We start from the raw sequence: 1,156 nt of genomic DNA, 5'->3' as shown, positions 1-1,156 counted from the left end.
TTAATTAACCATTACCATAGAAAAAAATGTAAATTGCAGTCTTTAAAACTGTAGTATGAATAATTTAAAGGGAACATGCAAAGATTGTATTGAAATAATTTAAATTAAAATGATTAGAAAATAGTGGTGAAGTTGAATAGGTCAGTCATCTTAGAATTATAACAGTAATGCTTTAACGCGAGTGGTCACATGCAAATGAATTCTGACGTTTTTTTTATTTATGATAAAATATTGATGACGGAAAGGCAATTACTATAGTATTATGATCCCTTGAGTTAAATATTACAGGGAGAATTTTTTTTTTGAAAGATTGCTGGAAGTTATATTTCAATTCATGAAAATTGGAAAGGTTTTGAGGGTGTGATATCGCTAAGGTTAATTAAAAGTTATTGTAAAATATTTAAGTGTTGATTAATGCGAATACTAATCCAATAAGAATAATGGCAATGATCTTAAATTTCCCTTCATTGGAAAGGTCCAATGTGACTGGATAAGAATTCCCGTGAATAGACCCAAGCGATATCTAAACACGTCGTTGATTGGCTGATTTGTTTACCTGTCCGCGCTCTTTTGTAAAGTTTGTTGGGATTCGTTAGTTTCAGTTTACTACTTGTTTGTGAGAGTGAAGACGCTGCGAAGTATATTCCTCAATAAATTGTATACATATCTGTTGCTGCACTTGAGGAATAACATTGAAAATCCGTGTGGAATCTTTTAGAGATTGTACTGACAAGGAAGAAGGAACACAATCGTAGTGACAATGACAGTTTTGGGTAAGATTTTGATTTACTCAAATAGCCTCGACTGGCGGACCCATATTCTTTCATGTTAAACCGCAAATATTCCCAAAATGCATGCACGCTTTTGGGTTGGAAAAATGTATATAGTATATAGTCTGTCTCTCAAACAGCTTTAACAGTGGAATTTCATGTCATGTTATCTAAAAATACTGATGAAATTCACTTGCTAACTGATATTAACACCTAATGGACAGACTGTAAAATAGTAAATTTAATTGTATTTAAGTGCATACTGACTGATTGAAAAGGATAGGTCCTATGCAACACGTACATCGCGTATGATTTTGGAGAACACACAATTCAAGCAAGAAACATGAGGAAACGGGGCACATTAGACAATTTTCCAGGTAGGACTG

The sequence above is a fragment of the Penaeus monodon genome, chromosome 34 (genome assembly GCF_015228065.2).
Source record: "Penaeus monodon isolate SGIC_2016 chromosome 34, NSTDA_Pmon_1, whole genome shotgun sequence".
Lineage (NCBI taxonomy): Eukaryota > Metazoa > Arthropoda > Malacostraca > Decapoda > Penaeidae > Penaeus > Penaeus monodon.
This window is presented reverse-complemented; position numbering follows the sequence as displayed.